Source organism: Heterodontus francisci, unplaced genomic scaffold (genome assembly GCF_036365525.1).
Source record: "Heterodontus francisci isolate sHetFra1 unplaced genomic scaffold, sHetFra1.hap1 HAP1_SCAFFOLD_208, whole genome shotgun sequence".
Classification (NCBI taxonomy): domain Eukaryota; kingdom Metazoa; phylum Chordata; class Chondrichthyes; order Heterodontiformes; family Heterodontidae; genus Heterodontus; species Heterodontus francisci.
In genome coordinates, this window is record NW_027140125.1 from 29531 (window position 1) to 37158 (window position 7628).

A 7628-nucleotide genomic window follows, 5' to 3' on the forward strand; every position below is an offset into this window, starting at 1 on the left:
CTGCATCAAACCTCGGAGGCAAAAACAGGCCCCTGTCAAACTGATTAAAAGGCAAGAACATTTTTAAACAAAATAGCACAGCAAGAGCCCAGGAATTCCCCTCAGTTACACTTACAACCTCTCAAAAATACCCAAAGGCAGACAAATCACATTTATAAACCGAAGGATAAAAGGATTGAGACAGCAACCTCCAACTGTGTGTGCGTGTGTCTGTCTGTCTGTCTCTGCATCTCTCTTTGTTCCTACCTCATTCGCCCCCGTTTCTCTCTCTCTCTCTGTCCATATCTCTTTGTTCCCATCGATCTCACTTGTAATCTTGACTGAAAATAGCTATGAAATACTTTTCCCTCACCATTTAAAACAACAACAAATCATATTGGTGTTATTGCAGTGTTTGTGTTTAACTATTAAATGTTGAAATAGAGAGACCGAGCGAAAGAAAGCTGGAGAGAGACCGAGACAAATTTAAACTCAGAACCTCAGTAAAATGAATTGAAATGAATTGGAAGCATTTGATACTTGGGGAATTGATTGTTCAAGTGCTTATCAGGATTGCAATGTTCGAAACACTGCAGGCCATTTGTGAACAGCAAGATCACACAGCAGTCGTGAGATAACAGCACCCCTCCCTCCCTCTGCTTCCTTCCATATTTCCCTCAGTCTCCTGCATCTCTCTCCCTCCTGATACACTCATTTACAGAGAAGGACGGAGAGAAAGAGAGAGAGAGAGACAGGGAAATTCACTCTCAGAACCTGACACTCATTTCAAATGGCTGTTGCACATTTCATTTAACCCTGAAATTCACGGCACTGATCAAAACATTCAGGAATTATACCGGCTTTAATTCCAGGCCTTCAGCAGAGCTTTTCACGCAATGAAATCACTTCTGAACTATAGTCACTGTTGCAATACGGGGAATGCTGCAGGCAAGCTGTGCACAGCAAGATCCCACAGGCAGCAATGCGATATTATACAGATAATCTGTTTATTGATGTTAGTTGAGGGATCCCTGAGAGAGGAGCATTCCTGCAGTGTGAAAATCTCAAGCACCCCTCTCCCTGTCTTTCTCCTGCCCCCGTCCCCGCCCCCACCCCCACCACCCTGAGAGGGGGAATACATCTTTAACTGTCAGATTCTGGTACTGTGTGTGAGTGTAAGATTAATTCTGTATCTGCCTTTTTCAGTAATGGTGTGTGAGTGTGGGATTCACTTTCTATCTGACAGTTCCAGCTACTGTGGTGGAGTGTGGGATCAATTTTCGTTCTATCATTGTCTGGTGCATGTGCGATTCGCTTTGCATCTGGAACTCTCTGCTCATGTGTGAATGAGGGATTACTTCTGAATCTGTCACTCTCTGTTACTGTGTGTCACTGTGAGATTAATTCTCCATCTGAAAATTCCTGATACTGCGTGTGAGAGAGACAGAAACACTCTCTAACTGTAAGCCTCTGCTACAGGATGTGAGTGTCGGATTCATTATGTATTTGTCCATTTGTGGTGCTGCGTGTGTGGGATTTATTCTGTCCCCCTTCACCTCTGATATTGTGGGTGTTGGATGACTTCTGTACCTGATACAATATGTGGGAGTGTTTATTTTCCTTTTTTTTGCTGTTGTTGTTTCTAACAATTTCTGGTATAATGGGCAAATGAATAGATCCTTCCTTTCTTTGATACCTGCAGTCGGAAAGGTTTCACTCGAATTAAAGGCAGTCTTTTCAACTTAAACCCATTTAATTGCTGCACTGATGGTTCTCTCTCACCCGATCTCTAACACGTTCTCGACCTTTTCGACAGAAGTCATGAAATCAGCATGAAGTTTGCCTTGAATTTCCCCTTTGGGAATGAGCAAGGGAACAATGCGATTCTTTCACTCTCCAATCTAGTTTCTTTACTCAAGAGGAACTCGGAAATCCAGCGATGAGTTTGGACACGCATATACAGGGCATTGGTGTAACAGGAGACGGTCATGTAGTCAGGAAGGTGGGGACGAAGTGGTGATGTCACTAAACTAGTAATGGGCAGAAACACAGGCCTGCTATCTTGAAATATAGGTTCAAATCCACAACAGCATTTCATAAACCTGCAATCAAAAATCTAGTCGAAAAAAACTGTTGTGAACTATTAAAAAAAATCTCGTTCACTAATGTCCTACAGGGAAGAAATCTGCTGTCATTGTCTTTTCAGCAGGAAATGCAGGCTTAGACATAGAATTATTTTTTAAAATCACTAAACTAGAAATCAAAAAGCCAAAGTGTGGTCTAATTCCTTGGCAACATGGGTACAATTCCCACCATGTCAGATGATACAGTTTATTTCAACTAATTAACAAAGAACTGAAATGTTAAAGTCTCAGTTAAAGCCTGGCTACCGGACCTAAACCCGACTAGACCCGGCGACATGTGTCCAGTTCGGGTCCGGCCTCTCTTCAGGGTCCAGAATTCAGGCTCTGATCGGGTCGGGCTGGAGAGTGCTGCCTCCGGGAAGTGATCTTGAATTCAACATTCAGGTCAAGGTGGGAAACGTGCAGACGGACTTCGCACTCTGCAGTGAGTGAGTGAGCGTCTTTATAACGTCATCACGCTCATGCTGTAGCTTTCATGCATCCAAAGGCAATTCTACACTACAGGACACTATGGATGTAAAACGAATGCTGTCTATTGGAGAATGTTTAGCAGTGGAAAGTCCTGTAGGCAGAAAGGTTAATCTTGCACTTGGAAACATTTCAATGTTGCTGTTTTCCACAATAGTAAAAGTTCAAATAGATTTGTACAATGCAAATCTTGGAAACTTCCACTAAAATCTGACAGCAAAAAGATGGGAAATCCATCTCTGCAACAGCACTCTGAAAAAGGTTGCACTCGACCTACAGCAGGGCCAAGTCAATCGTACCAAAAGCCGTTTGTCCAGACGAGGGATGAAAAACATACCTACGCACAAGAAATCAGAAATTACAAACAAATGTGTGAGTCTCTGTTGCATGGATATTCGACCTTTCTGAACTGTCTCTAGTGAAGGGGCGGCACAGTGGCGCAGTGGTTAGCGCCGCAGCCTCACAGCTCCAGCGACCCGGGTTCAATTCTGGGTACTGCCTGTGTGGAGTTTGCAAGTTCTCCCTGTGTCTGCGTGGGTTTTCTCCGGGTGCTCCGGTTTCCTCCCACATGCCACAAAACTTGCAGGTTGATAGGTAAATTGGCCATTATAAATTGCCCTATTATAGGTAAGTGGTAGGGAAATATAGGGACTGGTGGGGATGTGATAGGAATATGGAATTAGTGTAGGATTAGTATAAATGGCTGGTTGATGGTCGGCACAGACTCGGTGGGCCGAAGGGCCTGTTTCAGTGCTGTATCTCTAAACTAAACTAAAGGGTTTGTTGAGCTAGCTCAAGAGCTTATCAATGTGAGTGCAACATACGGTCGAGTATCAGCATCAAGTGTGTTACCAAATCCATGTACAGTTTTACGAAGGTGTCGTGAAGTGGCCGAAGAAAAGAGAAAACAACTAATCACTCAAAATACTGACATACTAAAGGATGTAAATGTGGGAATGAAAACTGACATGTGGATGGACAACTACCGTAAAATCCATTATATGTCGATAACTTTTCATTTGTTCACAGTAGATTTTCAACTTAATGCCAAAGTTTCAACAACAGCAATGTTTCCACTGGAGGACGCCAAAACTGGTGAATACATCAGGCATGAGATTTTAAAGCTGCTACTGAATACTGTTGGATTGGACTGAGCAAATTTAAATAAATTAGTCTGGGTGACAGATCAAGGTGCTAACATATTGCTTGCTCTTAGACCATATCGACGTCTGCATTGTCAGGACCACGTATATAACACGCTCCTTCCACATTGACTTGATCCAAAGTAATTAGCTTCCGAAGCTCCGGATGTTGCAGAAACTATACATCATGCCAAAGCCTTGCTGACATATGTTAAACAGCCTGGTCTTGCTGCATATTTGTCTGAAACTGTAAATACAATGGGAGAAACGAGGTACAGTACTGTGTAACTGACACTGAATTCCATTCAGGATATTTATCATGAGCTGCACGAGAAACTGGAGCAGGGTGGGGAAAAGTACAGGCAGGAAAACATCGCCCACGATGTCTTGCAGTTTTTGGTTGATTTCCTCCCACCATTTTCTGAAGCTCAGAGAGAACTCGAGGGAGACCAGTATCCTACATTGAACCTGGTAATTCCGTGGTTTGAGAAACTTGACTCTGTTTGCCACTTTCTACAGATACTCCAATACAAGCAGTTGTCAGGCAACGGCACAGAGAGTGGCTTCTGAAGAAAGTTGAAGTAAATGACGTGCACAAGATAGCAACATTTCTCTGGCCTAAATATAATCAGCTGAGAATGTCGTCCAGCCATGATAGGGAGAAAAAAACAAGAAATGCTGGAAATACTCTGCAGATCTGCAGTGCAGAGCGAAGCAGAGTTAACGTTTCAGGTCAGTGACCCTCCATCAGGACTCGCAAAGGTTAAAAATGTAATAGGCCTTAAGCAAGAAAACAAAACGGGGGTGGGGCAAGAGATAACAAAAGGCAAGCTGTTGTCAGGACAATGTCACAGAGAATAACTGACCAGAAGGAGCATTAACGCTTTGTCTACCAACACACCATTAGCATGTCATTTGCCTTTGCTCCATGACCTTCTGGTCAGCTATTCTCTGTGACCCTGTGCTATAAACCCCATGCCTTTTGTTATCTTTTGCCCTACCCCTGCTTTATTCACTTAAAACGTATTACATTTCTAACCTTTGCCAGTTCCGATGAAGGGTCACTGATTTGAAATGTTAACTCTGCTTCTCTCTCCACAGATGTTGCCAGACCTGCTGAGTATTTTCAGCATTTCTTATTTTTATTTCATATTTCCAGCGTTTGCAGTATTTTGCTTTTATGGCAGGCAAAAAAGTTTGTTCTTAAGTACGCAGACATATCAACAACTTTAATACAGAAGACCCTATGAAGGAAACGAAAATGGTTGACAAAAAACCCACAGCAGCCAAAATACACTGTGTCCGAATTTGCTGAATGGGGGAATGGTCATGAAGAAGCGGACGCAAATGATCAAGTGCAGCGGTACACAGCACAGAGGCCTTTTGTGTTGGCGATTGAAAACAAGCTGACCTGTTGGGCTAGTGGAAGGAACACAGTGTTGCACACCCTAAATAGGCCTGGCTGGCTAGAAGCATACTTTGCATTCCAGCTAGCAGTAGCAGCAGTGAGAGGAACTTTAGCGTAGCTGAAAGGACAATCGACCAGCGGAGGACTGCCCTTAAGCCTTCCACTGTTGACACTATTTGTTTTTTACATGGCAATTTATAAAAGCATTTGTTCTTTTCTTTTTTGTTGTTGTTGCTATGTCTGTAACTGAGACTACTTACCTGCTATGTCTGCGACAGAGACTACTTACTTGCTATGTTTGTAACTGAGACTAATAAATCAAATGTTCATCGAACTGCCGATTGTGTGATTCCTTGGAATAGGCTATTTGTTTTCTTTTTAATCTATGGTTTGTCGGGACTTGTTTCTGTTTTATTTGGTTATTATCACAGTGCTGTCTGTGGGAGCTTGCTGTGGACAATGGCTGCTGCGTTTCCTACTTTACAAACGTTACTACAATTCACAAAGACCTTCATTGGTTGCAAGGTGTTTTGGGACGTCCTGAGGTTGCGTAAGGTGCTAGAGAGGAGCAAGTCTTTCTTTGCAGAGAGAAAATGGATAATCTCATGAGAAGACAGGTTCAAAATAATGAGGGAGTCAAGACGTTGTTTGAAAGTCTCAGAAGAGACAGGCTGATATTTCTGACAGAAAAGAGAAATACTGTGTGTGTTTGAAAGTTTTCTACAAAACCTTAATTCGGCTCCTCGAGTTGGGATCTTTAATTTTATGTGTTCAAGGAGTTGGAAGAAAGATGTTCAATAAATACACAACGATACTTGATCGCTCTTCGATTATTTGTTTTGCATTTTAATACTTCAAATCCGGTTTCCAGCGATGTTTTATCTCTTCTAAGACTGAACTGCAATTTTATAGAGGAACAAGACAGTCCCGTTTGTCAAAGCAATTAACAAGCAGCGCTTGCTGATTGTTTATCTGGCAGTGATACAAAAAACTTACAAAGATCTGAAAGGATAGACGGACACTCTGAAAGCTTTGGAGGGTGGAGATTCATTCATGACATCAAATAATCTACGGTAAGAATAATTGTTTTAAAAGTGATACGAAACGTTATGTAAATTTGTATTAAATGTCAATGCTAGAAATTGTTCAACATACTTTGTCAACATTAATATATATTTTTTGTTTGTTTCTTTCTTTTCATTGTAAGCTATTCAAAGTGCTGGCCATTATGTGTATGCTGATCAACCAGAGGTCTTCAGTCAAACAGCACAGCTGATCTGCAGTACTGTAGACTAATGATCAGACAGCACCAGGTATCTGCAGAACTGTACATTAATAATCAAACAGCACTGGGAAAGCCTGCTATTGGAACTGCCATTTTTCCTATCAATCAGTCTTTCCTTTCACTGAAATTTGCCGTTCAGTCCAATCTCTCTGAATTGAATTCACTGAGCTTAGGAATAGCAGAAAGAAAATGATCATTGGCCTCCATGTTTTTCATGTTCAGATCGTCGTGGCCCCACTCACCTCCCCGCGATACCCCCACTTCAAATCTCTACAGCCCTGCAACCCTCCAAAAACTATGTTGAATAAAAAAAGGAGGAGTAAACAATCACGAGGTTTCTGCCCATCATAACTATACAATGAAATCGGCCTCAAAGTTGTCCTGTGTGACATTTGGGGGTGGGGATGGGGTTGTTGGTTCCTGGAGACGAGATCAGGTTCAGGTTCCCCGCGACTCCATCTGCTGCAATAACCGGTTGACAGAACAGATGTACCGGATCACAATATTTGGACAAGGGAGATCACAATAAACTGTTCGATATTATTAAGTTTATTAGGACAGTCGGGTTGGGTTGGACACGAACAAATAAAGCACTCGGGCCCATTTCGGGCTCGGGTTCGATGTGGTCCAATCAGGTTTCATTTTATATGCGAGCAGGCCTTGACTGCGAACATCCAGACTGTAGTAGTGGAGACATGAGCTGCAGAACTAGCAGTGTCCCAAGGCAATCTCACCCAGTACAACTTCAACACTGGCATCTACCTGACAAGGTGGCTAATGCCCAGTTATTCCTATCCAAAAACAGCAGGATCAATCCAATCCAGCTAATTATTGCGCCGTCAGTCTACTCGCATTCATCACCAAATTCATGGAAGATGCAGTCGGCATAGCTACCACGCACCACTTAAATAGAAATAACTTGCTCACTGATGCTCATTTTCGGTTCCACCAGAGCCACTCGGCTCCTGACCTCATTGCGCCCATACGGTGATCTTCCAACTTACCACCATGAAGCAGCTAACTGGCAGAAAACAGTGAGAAGAGAGACGGTGCTATAATATCAGAAAATGATGGACATATTCAGCAGGTCAGGCATCCTCTGTGGAGTAAGAAACAGGGAGAAAGGGAGCATGGCAGGAGCAGAGCTTTAAAACGTGTGTCAAATGGACAGTCGGAAAACAGAGAGAGAGAGCCAGAGAGAG